At 44.8% G+C, this 13,669-nt stretch overlaps 10 non-coding genes across 10 annotated transcripts; all 10 read right to left on the bottom strand.

Annotated features, from left to right (window-relative positions):
• Window positions 1–603: 603 nt before the first annotated feature.
• LOC141216004 (U2 spliceosomal RNA) lies at window positions 604–794 on the bottom strand. Its single transcript, XR_012285052.1, has one exon. It is a non-coding gene; the product is annotated as a U2 spliceosomal RNA (small nuclear RNA).
• Window positions 795–1,914: 1,120 nt separating this feature from the next.
• LOC141216003 (U2 spliceosomal RNA) lies at window positions 1,915–2,105 on the bottom strand. The gene has a single exon (XR_012285051.1). It is a non-coding gene; the product is annotated as a U2 spliceosomal RNA (small nuclear RNA).
• Window positions 2,106–3,225: 1,120 nt separating this feature from the next.
• Window positions 3,226–3,416, bottom strand: LOC141216002 (U2 spliceosomal RNA). The gene has a single exon (XR_012285050.1). It is a non-coding gene; the product is annotated as a U2 spliceosomal RNA (small nuclear RNA).
• Window positions 3,417–4,536: 1,120 nt separating this feature from the next.
• Window positions 4,537–4,727, bottom strand: LOC141216001 (U2 spliceosomal RNA). The gene has a single exon (XR_012285049.1). It is a non-coding gene; the product is annotated as a U2 spliceosomal RNA (small nuclear RNA).
• Window positions 4,728–5,847: 1,120 nt separating this feature from the next.
• Window positions 5,848–6,038, bottom strand: LOC141215999 (U2 spliceosomal RNA). Its single transcript, XR_012285047.1, has one exon. It is a non-coding gene; the product is annotated as a U2 spliceosomal RNA (small nuclear RNA).
• A 1,121-nt stretch (window positions 6,039–7,159) lies between these two features.
• On the bottom strand, window positions 7,160–7,350 carry LOC141215998 (U2 spliceosomal RNA). The gene has a single exon (XR_012285046.1). It is a non-coding gene; the product is annotated as a U2 spliceosomal RNA (small nuclear RNA).
• A 1,120-nt stretch (window positions 7,351–8,470) lies between these two features.
• LOC141215997 (U2 spliceosomal RNA) lies at window positions 8,471–8,661 on the bottom strand. Its single transcript, XR_012285045.1, has one exon. It is a non-coding gene; the product is annotated as a U2 spliceosomal RNA (small nuclear RNA).
• A 1,119-nt stretch (window positions 8,662–9,780) lies between these two features.
• Window positions 9,781–9,971, bottom strand: LOC141215996 (U2 spliceosomal RNA). Its single transcript, XR_012285044.1, has one exon. It is a non-coding gene; the product is annotated as a U2 spliceosomal RNA (small nuclear RNA).
• A 1,126-nt stretch (window positions 9,972–11,097) lies between these two features.
• LOC141215995 (U2 spliceosomal RNA) lies at window positions 11,098–11,288 on the bottom strand. Its single transcript, XR_012285043.1, has one exon. It is a non-coding gene; the product is annotated as a U2 spliceosomal RNA (small nuclear RNA).
• Window positions 11,289–12,410: 1,122 nt separating this feature from the next.
• Window positions 12,411–12,601, bottom strand: LOC141215994 (U2 spliceosomal RNA). Its single transcript, XR_012285042.1, has one exon. It is a non-coding gene; the product is annotated as a U2 spliceosomal RNA (small nuclear RNA).
• Between the last annotated feature and the right edge of the window lie 1,068 nt (window positions 12,602–13,669).

The raw sequence follows: 13,669 nt of genomic DNA, 5'->3' as shown, positions 1-13,669 counted from the left end.
TTAAAAGAATGCCACAGACTAATCAACCAAACTTTTTGGGTTGGTTTCTCTTTTATAGTCTGCAGGCATTAAATGAAAGAAGTCAGTGTTCCAGCAGAGGGAGACAACGTTTCAGAAAAGGCATTGTAGCAAACCAAAAAAGAAATTTTAAGTGCAGCAGAGTAACCAGCTCACATACCTGTTAGCTCAGGTGAGTTTAAAAGGCTGCTGTTGATAACAAGGGCATTTGCTAAATAGATGGTGTGTGTGCAACAATATACTGAAAGGTCAATTATATTGTGCAGCTTATCTCACCACCTGTAGTTATTTAGGTGAAAGCTCCAAAATGCTTGCCTAATATGTCTGTTTATCCAAAAGGAAGTATAGAGGGAGAGCTAGATAGATAGCATTGCATTACATTACATTACATGGCAATGCAATGCACAGTTGCTGAAGTTGAACCAAAATGAGCTTGTCATCTGGCTTCTGCAACTTTTAACATGAAAAATCCAATGAGGAGAAGAAAAGCAAAGCCAAAGAGTCCATCCCAAAATCCGACAAACAAGCAAAATGAACAAAAAGCATTGAATTCAATTCTTTCTGATTTTAGAAACTGCATTAAAGAAGGGGTGCACCGGTCCTGGAGATACTGCAATACCAGGTCAATGCGTGGAGTGGACAGAGCAAGCTCTTTTTCCATCTCCCTGTTCTAAAAATCCATTTAATATATGGTCCCCAGATAGGGGACGTATCAGATATTAAACTGATAAGAACAGATACTACACTTGATCTTAGCCAAAAGGCCGAGAAGCGATAACCAGAATTGGTTTCCGACTACGGTGCCACCCAAGGATTCTGAAAAGTCCATTTGTGGAGATGGCCACCTGGACTCCCGTTAAGAAGACATGCTGTCAACCTCTAGATCCCTCACATGCCTGCACTTTTCGGCTTGCTGCTGCTGCAATCCACGCGTTTTAGATCTGAATAACTCCACCTCTTTTAGCACAGTACCCTCAACCCCCGGCTGTTCCCACCCGCCTCAACACCGTTGGAAGGGAGGAGAACCAATTAAGGCGGGGGGGGGGTGGAACGAGCAGCTGTCTACCCTTAGCAGGAGGGTTGCTGATTAATTACCTCTCCTGCTGCTGCTGCTGCTGGCTGTCCAGCAGCAGACTGAAGGTGGCTGCTGCTGTGCGCAGGTATATAAAGGCTCAGAGCCTATTATGACATGCGCAGCCAGCGTTCCATTGCCACATTCCGTCTACTGCAGGCGGGATACCTGGATGGCTGAATGTCACTGAGAAGCTCACAGAGACCGCCATAAGCAACAGTTTAAAAGAATGCCACAGACTAATCAACCAAACTTTTTGGGTTGGTTTCTCTTTTATAGTCTGCAGGCATTAAATGAAAGAAGTCAGTGTTCCAGCAGAGGGAGACAACGTTTCAGAAAAGGCATTGTAGCAAACCAAAAAAGAAATTTTAAGCGCAGCAGAGTAACCAGCTCACATACCTGTTAGCTCAGGTGAGTTTAAAAGGCTGCTGTTGATAACAAGGGCATTTGCTAAATAGATGGTGTGTGTGCAACAATATACTGAAAGGTCAATTATATTGTGCAGCTTATCTCACCACCTGTAGTTATTTAGGTGAAAGCTCCAAAATGCTTGCCTAATATGTCTGTTTATCCAAAAGGAAGTATAGAGGGAGAGCTAGATAGATAGCATTGCATTACATTACATTACATGGCAATGCAATGCACAGTTGCTGAAGTTGAACCAAAATGAGCTTGTCATCTGGCTTCTGCAACTTTTAACATGAAAAATCCAATGAGGAGAAGAAAAGCAAAGCCAAAGAGTCCATCCCAAAATCCGACAAACAAGCAAAATGAACAAAAAGCATTGAATTCAATTCTTTCTGATTTTAGAAACTGCATTAAAGAAGGGGTGCACCGGTCCTGGAGATACTGCAATACCAGGTCAATGCGTGGAGTGGACAGAGCAAGCTCTTTTTCCATCTCCCTGTTCTAAAAATCCATTTAATATATGGTCCCCAGATAGGGGACGTATCAGATATTAAACTGATAAGAACAGATACTACACTTGATCTTAGCCAAAAGGCCGAGAAGCGATAACCAGAATTGGTTTCCGACTACGGTGCCACCCAAGGATTCTGAAAAGTCCATTTGTGGAGATGGCCACCTGGACTCCCGTTAAGAAGATATGCTGTCAACCTCTAGATCCCTCACATGCCTGCACTTTTCGGCTTGCTGCTGCTGCAATCCACGCGTTTTAGATCTGCATAACTCCACCTCTTTTAGCACAGTACCCTCAACCCCCGGCTGTTCCCACCCGCCTCAACACCGTTGGAAGGGAGGAGAACCAATTAAGGCGGGGGGGGGGTGGAACGAGCAGCTGTCTACCCTTAGCAGGAGGGTTGCTGATTAATTACCTCTCCTGCTGCTGCTGCTGCTGGCTGTCCAGCAGCAGACTGAAGGTGGCTGCTGCTGTTCGCAGGTATATAAAGGCTCAGAGCCTATTATGACACGCGCAGTCAGCGTTCCATTGCCACATTCCGTCTACTGCAGGCGGGATACCTGGATGGCTGAATGTCACTGAGAAGCTCACAGAGACCGCCATAAGCAACAGTTTAAAAGAATGCCACAGACTAATCAACCAAACTTTTTGGGTTGGTTTCTCTTTTATAGTCTGCAGGCATTAAATGAAAGAAGTCAGTGTTCCAGCAGAGGGAGACAACGTTTCAGAAAAGGCATTGTAGCAAACCAAAAAAGAAATTTTAAGCGCAGCAGAGTAACCAGCTCACCTACCTGTTAGCTCAGGTGAGTTTAAAAGGCTGCTGTTGATAACAAGGGCATTTGCTAAATAGATGGTGTGTGTGCAACAATATACTGAAAGGTCAATTATATTGTGCAGCTTATCTCACCACCTGTAGTTATTTAGGTGAAAGCTCCAAAATGCTTGCCTAATATGTCTGTTTATCCAAAAGGAAGTATAGAGGGAGAGCTAGATAGATAGCATTGCATTACATTACATTACATGGCAATGCAATGCACAGTTGCTGAAGTTGAACCAAAATGAGCTTGTCATCTGGCTTCTGCAACTTTTAACATGAAAAATCCAATGAGGAGAAGAAAAGCAAAGCCAAAGAGTCCATCCCAAAATCCGACAAACAAGCAAAATGAACAAAAAGCATTGAATTCAATTCTTTCTGATTTTAGAAACTGCATTAAAGAAGGGGTGCACCGGTCCTGGAGATACTGCAATACCAGGTCAATGCGTGGAGTGGACAGAGCAAGCTCTTTTTCCATCTCCCTGTTCTAAAAATCCATTTAATATATGGTCCCCAGATAGGGGACGTATCAGATATTAAACTGATAAGAACAGATACTACACTTGATCTTAGCCAAAAGGCCGAGAAGCGATAACCAGAATTGGTTTCCGACTACGGTGCCACCCAAGGATTCTGAAAAGTCCATTTGTGGAGATGGCCACCTGGACTCCCGTTAAGAAGACATGCTGTCAACCTCTAGATCCCTCACATGCCTGCACTTTTCGGCTTGCTGCTGCTGCAATCCACGCGTTTTAGATCTGCATAACTCCACCTCTTTTAGCACAGTACCCTCAACCCCCGGCTGTTCCCACCCGCCTCAACACCGTTGGAAGGGAGGAGAACCAATTAAGGCGGGGGGGGGGTGGAACGAGCAGCTGTCTACCCTTAGCAGGAGGGTTGCTGATTAATTACCTCTCCTGCTGCTGCTGCTGCTGGCTGTCCAGCAGCAGACTGAAGGTGGCTGCTGCTGTGCGCAGGTATATAAAGGCTCAGAGCCTATTATGACACGCGCAGCCAGCGTTCCATTGCCACATTCCGTCTACTGCAGGCGGGATACCTGGATGGCTGAATGTCACTGAGAAGCTCACAGAGACCGCCATAAGCAACAGTTTAAAAGAATGCCACAGACTAATCAACCAAACTTTTTGGGTTGGTTTCTCTTTTATAGTCTGCAGGCATTAAATGAAAGAAGTCAGTGTTCCAGCAGAGGGAGACAACGTTTCAGAAAAGGCATTGTAGCAAACCAAAAAAGAAATTTTAAGTGCAGCAGAGTAACCAGCTCACATACCTGTTAGCTCAGGTGAGTTTAAAAGGCTGCTGTTGATAACAAGGGCATTTGCTAAATAGATGGTGTGTGTGCAACAATATACTGAAAGGTCAATTATATTGTGCAGCTTATCTCACCACCTGTAGTTATTTAGGTGAAAGCTCCAAAATGCTTGCCTAATATGTCTGTTTATCCAAAAGGAAGTATAGAGGGAGAGCTAGATAGATAGCATTGCATTACATTACATTACATGGCAATGCAATGCACAGTTGCTGAAGTTGAACCAAAATGAGCTTGTCATCTGGCTTCTGCAACTTTTAACATGAAAAATCCAATGAGGAGAAGAAAAGCAAAGCCAAAGAGTCCATCCCAAAATCCGACAAACAAGCAAAATGAACAAAAAGCATTGAATTCAATTCTTTCTGATTTTAGAAACTGCATTAAAGAAGGGGTGCACCGGTCCTGGAGATACTGCAATACCAGGTCAATGCGTGGAGTGGACAGAGCAAGCTCTTTTTCCATCTCCCTGTTCTAAAAATCCATTTAATATATGGTCCCCAGATAGGGGACGTATCAGATATTAAACTGATAAGAACAGATACTACACTTGATCTTAGCCAAAAGGCCGAGAAGCGATAACCAGAATTGGTTTCCGACTACGGTGCCACCCAAGGATTCTGAAAAGTCCATTTGTGGAGATGGCCACCTGGACTCCCGTTAAGAAGACATGCTGTCAACCTCTAGATCCCTCACATGCCTGCACTTTTCGGCTTGCTGCTGCTGCAATCCACGCGTTTTAGATCTGAATAACTCCACCTCTTTTAGCACAGTACCCTCAACCCCCGGCTGTTCCCACCCGCCTCAACACCGTTGGAAGGGAGGAGAACCAATTAAGGCGGGGGGGGGGTGGAACGAGCAGCTGTCTACCCTTAGCAGGAGGGTTGCTGATTAATTACCTCTCCTGCTGCTGCTGCTGCTGGCTGTCCAGCAGCAGACTGAAGGTGGCTGCTGCTGTGCGCAGGTATATAAAGGCTCAGAGCCTATTATGACATGCGCAGCCAGCGTTCCATTGCCACATTCCGTCTACTGCAGGCGGGATACCTGGATGGCTGAATGTCACTGAGAAGCTCACAGAGACCGCCATAAGCAACAGTTTAAAAGAATGCCACAGACTAATCAACCAAACTTTTTGGGTTGGTTTCTCTTTTATAGTCTGCAGGCATTAAATGAAAGAAGTCAGTGTTCCAGCAGAGGGAGACAACGTTTCAGAAAAGGCATTGTAGCAAACCAAAAAAGAAATTTTAAGCGCAGCAGAGTAACCAGCTCACATACCTGTTAGCTCAGGTGAGTTTAAAAGGCTGCTGTTGATAACAAGGGCATTTGCTAAATAGATGGTGTGTGTGCAACAATATACTGAAAGGTCAATTATATTGTGCAGCTTATCTCACCACCTGTAGTTATTTAGGTGAAAGCTCCAAAATGCTTGCCTAATATGTCTGTTTATCCAAAAGGAAGTATAGAGGGAGAGCTAGATAGATAGCATTGCATTACATTACATTACATGGCAATGCAATGCACAGTTGCTGAAGTTGAACCAAAATGAGCTTGTCATCTGGCTTCTGCAACTTTTAACATGAAAAATCCAATGAGGAGAAGAAAAGCAAAGCCAAAGAGTCCATCCCAAAATCCGACAAACAAGCAAAATGAACAAAAAGCATTGAATTCAATTCTTTCTGATTTTAGAAACTGCATTAAAGAAGGGGTGCACCGGTCCTGGAGATACTGCAATACCAGGTCAATGCGTGGAGTGGACAGAGCAAGCTCTTTTTCCATCTCCCTGTTCTAAAAATCCATTTAATATATGGTCCCCAGATAGGGGACGTATCAGATATTAAACTGATAAGAACAGATACTACACTTGATCTTAGCCAAAAGGCCGAGAAGCGATAACCAGAATTGGTTTCCGACTACGGTGCCACCCAAGGATTCTGAAAAGTCCATTTGTGGAGATGGCCACCTGGACTCCCGTTAAGAAGATATGCTGTCAACCTCTAGATCCCTCACATGCCTGCACTTTTCGGCTTGCTGCTGCTGCAATCCACGCGTTTTAGATCTGCATAACTCCACCTCTTTTAGCACAGTACCCTCAACCCCCGGCTGTTCCCACCCGCCTCAACACCGTTGGAAGGGAGGAGAACCAATTAAGGCGGGGGGGGGGGTGGAACGAGCAGCTGTCTACCCTTAGCAGGAGGGTTGCTGATTAATTACCTCTCCTGCTGCTGCTGCTGCTGGCTGTCCAGCAGCAGACTGAAGGTGGCTGCTGCTGTTCGCAGGTATATAAAGGCTCAGAGCCTATTATGACACGCGCAGTCAGCGTTCCATTGCCACATTCCGTCTACTGCAGGCGGGATACCTGGATGGCTGAATGTCACTGAGAAGCTCACAGAGACCGCCATAAGCAACAGTTTAAAAGAATGCCACAGACTAATCAACCAAACTTTTTGGGTTGGTTTCTCTTTTATAGTCTGCAGGCATTAAATGAAAGAAGTCAGTGTTCCAGCAGAGGGAGACAACGTTTCAGAAAAGGCATTGTAGCAAACCAAAAAAGAAATTTTAAGCGCAGCAGAGTAACCAGCTCACCTACCTGTTAGCTCAGGTGAGTTTAAAAGGCTGCTGTTGATAACAAGGGCATTTGCTAAATAGATGGTGTGTGTGCAACAATATACTGAAAGGTCAATTATATTGTGCAGCTTATCTCACCACCTGTAGTTATTTAGGTGAAAGCTCCAAAATGCTTGCCTAATATGTCTGTTTATCCAAAAGGAAGTATAGAGGGAGAGCTAGATAGATAGCATTGCATTACATTACATTACATGGCAATGCAATGCACAGTTGCTGAAGTTGAACCAAAATGAGCTTGTCATCTGGCTTCTGCAACTTTTAACATGAAAAATCCAATGAGGAGAAGAAAAGCAAAGCCAAAGAGTCCATCCCAAAATCCGACAAACAAGCAAAATGAACAAAAAGCATTGAATTCAATTCTTTCTGATTTTAGAAACTGCATTAAAGAAGGGGTGCACCGGTCCTGGAGATACTGCAATACCAGGTCAATGCGTGGAGTGGACAGAGCAAGCTCTTTTTCCATCTCCCTGTTCTAAAAATCCATTTAATATATGGTCCCCAGATAGGGGACGTATCAGATATTAAACTGATAAGAACAGATACTACACTTGATCTTAGCCAAAAGGCCGAGAAGCGATAACCAGAATTGGTTTCCGACTACGGTGCCACCCAAGGATTCTGAAAAGTCCATTTGTGGAGATGGCCACCTGGACTCCCGTTAAGAAGACATGCTGTCAACCTCTAGATCCCTCACATGCCTGCACTTTTCGGCTTGCTGCTGCTGCAATCCACGCGTTTTAGATCTGCATAACTCCACCTCTTTTAGCACAGTACCCTCAACCCCCGGCTGTTCCCACCCGCCTCAACACCGTTGGAAGGGAGGAGAACCAATTAAGGCGGGGGGGGGGTGGAACGAGCAGCTGTCTACCCTTAGCAGGAGGGTTGCTGATTAATTACCTCTCCTGCTGCTGCTGCTGCTGGCTGTCCAGCAGCAGACTGAAGGTGGCTGCTGCTGTGCGCAGGTATATAAAGGCTCAGAGCCTATTATGACACGCGCAGCCAGCGTTCCATTGCCACATTCCGTCTACTGCAGGCGGGATACCTGGATGGCTGAATGTCACTGAGAAGCTCACAGAGACCGCCATAAGCAACAGTTTAAAAGAATGCCACAGACTAATCAACCAAACTTTTTGGGTTGGTTTCTCTTTTATAGTCTGCAGGCATTAAATGAAAGAAGTCAGTGTTCCAGCAGAGGGAGACAACGTTTCAGAAAAGGCATTGTAGCAAACCAAAAAAGAAATTTTAAGCGCAGCAGAGTAACCAGCTCACATACCTGTTAGCTCAGGTGAGTTTAAAAGGCTGCTGTTGATAACAAGGGCATTTGCTAAATAGATGGTGTGTGTGCAACAATATACTGAAAGGTCAATTATATTGTGCAGCTTATCTCACCACCTGTAGTTATTTAGGTGAAAGCTCCAAAATGCTTGCCTAATATGTCTGTTTATCCAAAAGGAAGTATAGAGGGAGAGCTAGATAGATAGCATTGCATTACATTACATTACATGGCAATGCAATGCACAGTTGCTGAAGTTGAACCAAAATGAGCTTGTCATCTGGCTTCGGCAACTTTTAACATGAAAAATCCAATGAGGACAAGAAAAGCAAAGCCAAAGAGTCCATCCCAAAATCCGACAAACAAGCAAAATGAACAAAAAGCATTGAATTCAATTCTTTCTGATTTTAGAAACTGCATTAAAGAAGGGGTGCACCGGTCCTGGAGATACTGCAATACCAGGTCAATGCGTGGAGTGGACAGAGCAAGCTCTTTTTCCATCTCCCTGTTCTAAAAATCCATTTAATATATGGTCCCCAGATAGGGGACGTATCAGATATTAAACTGATAAGAACAGATACTACACTTGATCTTAGCCAAAAGGCCGAGAAGCGATAACCAGAATTGGTTTCCGACTACGGTGCCACCCAAGGATTCTGAAAAGTCCATTTGTGGAGATGGCCACCTGGACTCCCGTTAAGAAGACATGCTGTCAACCTCTAGATCCCTCACATGCCTGCACTTTTCGGCTTGCTGCTGCTGCAATCCACGCGTTTTAGATCTGCATAACTCCACCTCTTTTAGCACAGTACCCTCAACCCCCGGCTGTTCCCACCCGCCTCAACACCGTTGGAAGGGAGGAGAACCAATTAAGGCGGGGGGGGGTGGAACGAGCAGCTGTCTACCCTTAGCAGGAGGGTTGCTGATTAATTACCTCTCCTGCTGCTGCTGCTGCTGGCTGTCCAGCAGCAGACTGAAGGTGGCTGCTGCTGTGCGCAGGTATATAAAGGCTCAGAGCCTATTATGACACGCGCAGCCAGCGTTCCATTGCCACATTCCGTCTACTGCAGGCGGGATACCTGGATGGCTGAATGTCACTGAGAAGCTCACAGAGACCGCCATAAGCAACAGTTTAAAAGAATGCCACAGACTAATCAACCAAACTTTTTGGGTTGGTTTCTCTTTTATAGTCTGCAGGCATTAAATGAAAGAAGTCAGTGTTCCAGCAGAGGGAGACAACGTTTCAGAAAAGGCATTGTAGCAAACCAAAAAAGAAATTTTAAGCGCAGCAGAGTAACCAGCTCACATACCTGTTAGCTCAGGTGAGTTTAAAAGGCTGCTGTTGATAACAAGGGCATTTGCTAAATAGATGGTGTGTGTGCAACAATATACTGAAAGGTCAATTATATTGTGCAGCTTATCTCACCACCTGTAGTTATTTAGGTGAAAGCTCCAAAATGCTTGCCTAATATGTCTGTTTATCCAAAAGGAAGTATAGAGGGAGAGCTAGATAGATAGCATTGCATTACATTACATTACATGGCAATGCAATGCACAGTTGCTGAAGTTGAACCAAAATGAGCTTGTCATCTGGCTTCTGCAACTTTTAACATGAAAAATCCAATGAGGAGAAGAAAAGCAAAGCCAAAGAGTCCATCCCAAAATCCGACAAACAAGCAAAATGAACAAAAAGCATTGAATTCAATTCTTTCTGATTTTAGAAACTGCATTAAAGAAGGGGTGCACCGGTCCTGGAGATACTGCAATACCAGGTCAATGCGTGGAGTGGACAGAGCAAGCTCTTTTTCCATCTCCCTGTTCTAAAAATCCATTTAATATATGGTCCCCAGATAGGGGACGTATCAGATATTAAACTGATAAGAACAGATACTACACTTGATCTTAGCCAAAAGGCCGAGAAGCGATAACCAGAATTGGTTTCCGACTACGGTGCCACCCAAGGATTCTGAAAAGTCCATTTGTGGAGATGGCCACCTGGACTCCCGTTAAGAAGACATGCTGTCAACCTCTAGATCCCTCACATGCCTGCACTTTTCGGCTTGCTGCTGCTGCAATCCACGCGTTTTAGATCTGCATAACTCCACCTCTTTTAGCACAGTACCCTCAACCCCCGGCTGTTCCCACCCGCCTCAACACCGTTGGAAGGGAGGAGAACCAATTAAGGCAGGGGGGGGGGGGGGGTGGAACGAGCAGCTGTCTACCCTTAGCAGGAGGGTTGCTGATTAATTACCTCTCCTGCTGCTGCTGCTGCTGGCTGTCCAGCAGCAGACTGAAGGTGGCTGCTGCTGTGCGCAGGTATATAAAGGCTCAGAGCCTATTATGACACGCGCAGCCAGCGTTCCATTGCCACATTCCGTCTACTGCAGGCGGGATACCTGGATGGCTGAATGTCACTGAGAAGCTCACAGAGACCGCCATAAGCAACAGTTTAAAAGAATGCCACAGACTAATCAACCAAACTTTTTGGGTTGGTTTCTCTTTTATAGTCTGCAGGCATTAAATGAAAGAAGTCAGTGTTCCAGCAGAGGGAGACAACGTTTCAGAAAAGGCATTGTAGCAAACCAAAAAAGAAATTTTAAGCGCAGCAGAGTAACCAGCTCACATACCTGTTAGCTCAGGTGAGTTTAAAAGGCTGCTGTTGATAACAAGGGCATTTGCTAAATAGATGGTGTGTGTGCAACAATATACTGAAAGGTCAATTATATTGTGCAGCTTATCTCACCACCTGTAGTTATTTAGGTGAAAGCTCCAAAATGCTTGCCTAATATGTCTGTTTATCCAAAAGGAAGTATAGAGGGAGAGCTAGATAGATAGCATTGCATTACATTACATTACATGGCAATGCAATGCACAGTTGCTGAAGTTGAACCAAAATGAGCTTGTCATCTGGCTTATGCAACTTTTAACATGAAAAATCCAATGAGGAGAAGAAAAGCAAAGCCAAAGAGTCCATCCCAAAATCCGACAAACAAGCAAAATGAACAAAAAGCATTGAATTCAATTCTTTCTGATTTTAGAAACTGCATTAAAGAAGGGGTGCACCGGTCCTGGAGATACTGCAATACCAGGTCAATGCGTGGAGTGGACAGAGCAAGCTCTTTTTCCATCTCCCTGTTCTAAAAATCCATTTAATATATGGTCCCCAGATAGGGGACGTATCAGATATTAAACTGATAAGAACAGATACTACACTTGATCTTAGCCAAAAGGCCGAGAAGCGATAACCAGAATTGGTTTCCGACTACGGTGCCACCCAAGGATTCTGAAAAGTCCATTTGTGGAGATGGCCACCTGGACTCCCGTTAAGAAGACATGCTGTCAACCTCTAGATCCCTCACATGCCTGCACTTTTCGGCTTGCTGCTGCTGCAATCCACGCGTTTTAGATCTGCATAACTCCACCTCTTTTAGCACAGTACCCTCAACCCCCGGCTGTTCCCACCCGCCTCAACACCGTTGGAAGGGAGGAGAACCAATTAAGGCGGGGGGGGGGGGTGGAACGAGCAGCTGTCTACCCTTAGCAGGAGGGTTGCTGATTAATTACCTCTCCTGCTGCTGCTGCTGCTGGCTGTCCAGCAGCAGACTGAAGGTGGCTGCTGCTGTGCGCAGGTATATAAAGGCTCAGAGCGTATTATGACACGCGCAGCCAGCGTTCCATTGCCACATTCCGTCTACTGCAGGCGGGATACCTGGATGGCTGAATGTCACTGAGAAGCTCACAGAGACCGCCATAAGCAACAGTTTAAAAGAATGCCACAGACTAATCAACCAAACTTTTTGGGTTGGTTTCTCTTTTATAGTCTGCAGGCATTAAATGAAAGAAGTCAGTGTTCCAGCAGAGGGAGACAACGTTTCAGAAAAGGCATTGTAGCAAACCAAAAAAGAAATTTTAAGCGCAGCAGAGTAACCAGCTCACATACCTGTTAGCTCAGGTGAGTTTAAAAGGCTGCTGTTGATAACAAGGGCATTTGCTAAATAGATGGTGTGTGTGCAACAATATACTGAAAGGTCAATTATATTGTGCAGCTTATCTCACCACCTGTAGTTATTTAGGTGAAAGCTCCAAAATGCTTGCCTAATATGTCTGTTTATCCAAAAGGAAGTATAGAGGGAGAGCTAGATAGATAGCATTGCATTACATTACATTACATGGCAATGCAATGCACAGTTGCTGAAGTTGAACCAAAATGAGCTTGTCATCTGGCTTCTGCAACTTTTAACATGAAAAATCCAATGAGGAGAAGAAAAGCAAAGCCAAAGAGTCCATCCCAAAATCCGACAAACAAGCAAAATGAACAAAAAGCATTGAATTCAATTCTTTCTGATTTTAGAAACTGCATTAAAGAAGGGGTGCACCGGTCCTGGAGATACTGCAATACCAGGTCAATGCGTGGAGTGGACAGAGCAAGCTCTTTTTCCATCTCCCTGTTCTAAAAATCCATTTAATATATGGTCCCCAGATAGGGGACGTATCAGATATTAAACTGATAAGAACAGATACTACACTTGATCTTAGCCAAAAGGCCGAGAAGCGATAACCAGAATTGGTTTCCGACTACGGTGCCACCCAAGGATTCTGAAAAGTCCATTTGTGGAGATGGCCACCTGGACTCCCGTTAAGAAGATATGCTGTCAACCTCTAGATCCCTCACATGCCTGCACTTTTCGGCTTGCTGCTGCTGCAATCCACGCGTTTTAGATCTGCATAACTCCACCTCTTTTAGCACAGTACCCTCAACCCCCGGCTGTTCCCACCCGCCTCAACACCGTTGGAAGGGAGGAGAACCAATTAAGGCGGGGGGGGGGTGGAACGAGCAGCTGTCTACCCTTAGCAGGAGGGTTGCTGATTAATTACCTCTCCTGCTGCTGCTGCTGCTGGCTGTCCAGCAGCAGACTGAAGGTGGCTGCTGCTGTTCGCAGGTATATAAAGGCTCAGAGCCTATTATGACACGCGCAGTCAGCGTTCCTTTGCCACATTCCGTCTACTGCAGGCGGGATACCTGGATGGCTGAATGTCACTGAGAAGCTCACAGAGACCGCCATAAGCAACAGTTTAAAAGAATGCCACAGACTAATCAACCAAACTTTTTGGGTTGGTTTCTCTTTTATAGTCTGCAGGCATTAAATGAAAGAAGTCAGTGTTCCAGCAGAGGGAGACAACGTTTCAGAAAAGGCATTGTAGCAAACCAAAAAAGAAATTTTAAGCGCAGCAGAGTAACCAGCTCACCTACCTGTTAGCTCAGGTGAGTTTAAAAGGCTGCTGTTGATAACAAGGGCATTTGCTAAATAGATGGTGTGTGTGCAACAATATACTGAAAGGTCAATTATATTGTGCAGCTTATCTCACCACCTGTAGTTATTTAGGTGAAAGCTCCAAAATGCTTGCCTAATATGTCTGTTTATCCAAAAGGAAGTATAGAGGGAGAGCTAGATAGATAGCATTGCATTACATTACATTACATGGCAATGCAATGCACAGTTGCTGAAGTTGAACCAAAATGAGCTTGTCATCTGGCTTCTGCAACTTTTAACATGAAAAATCCAATGAGGAGAAGAAAAGCAAAGCCAAAGAGTCCATCCCAAAATCCGACAAACAAGCAAAAT

The sequence above is a fragment of the Phyllobates terribilis genome, unplaced genomic scaffold, assembly GCF_046119375.1.
Source record: "Phyllobates terribilis strain yellow unplaced genomic scaffold, ASM4611937v1 Scaffold_236__1_contigs__length_3049075, whole genome shotgun sequence".
Taxonomy (NCBI): Eukaryota; Metazoa; Chordata; class Amphibia; order Anura; family Dendrobatidae; genus Phyllobates; species Phyllobates terribilis.
Note: the sequence above shows the minus strand (reverse complement) of the source record. Positions and strands in the feature narration are given on the sequence as shown.